Here is a 610-nt window from a genome sequence, read left to right as displayed (position 1 = left end):
GTTATCCAGCACCCTGACTTAATTTCAAACAAAAGCAGAATTAATTCTAACACATTTTTTTGGCATATATTTAATAACCTAATCCAAATAATGAATATTTTGTTTTATAATTAAAATAAAAACACAGTGAACTACTATTTTGATTAACAGAAACATACATAAACTCTAATTTTTGCTTAAAATAAATCTCTTTCAATCACGCAGAATCTTTAAAATAAAGATGTTTTATCAGCATAATTACTCTATTAGCCATATTTATAATGAATACATGTACCATCCATAACAATAGTTAAGCATCAATTCTTTTCCTTCTATACATGTGCTACGTCTTTTTTAGATAATAGCAATTTTGAAACCATTGTATGTAACTGGAGTCAAAGAAAATGTTTATGATGTTTTGAATAAGGGATATTAAAAATACCAGAATCATGAAATTTAAACTGTTCACTCAAATTAGATACAACTATCCTAACAAAGATATCTGTTATTATATGACAAATACACAGGAAAAAATAAAAGCATATCAGAAAAGTTGGAAGTAAAAAAATGATAAGCTGGGAACTTAACATTGACAGCCCAGAATGCTGTAAGTCTAGCTTATGCCCCCACC

At 27.5% G+C, this 610-nt stretch overlaps 1 protein-coding gene across 1 annotated transcript in view; it reads right to left on the bottom strand.

The window, feature by feature from the left end:
- Window positions 1-610, bottom strand: part of DYNC2H1 (dynein, cytoplasmic 2, heavy chain 1) — a 522,114-nt gene that overhangs the window by 387,090 nt on the left and 134,414 nt on the right. The window lies entirely within an intron of this gene.

Source organism: Propithecus coquereli, unplaced genomic scaffold, assembly GCF_000956105.1.
Source record: "Propithecus coquereli isolate 6110/MARCELLA unplaced genomic scaffold, Pcoq_1.0 Scaffold6, whole genome shotgun sequence".
NCBI lineage: Eukaryota > Metazoa > Chordata > Mammalia > Primates > Indriidae > Propithecus > Propithecus coquereli.
This window is presented reverse-complemented; position numbering and strand designations above follow the sequence as displayed.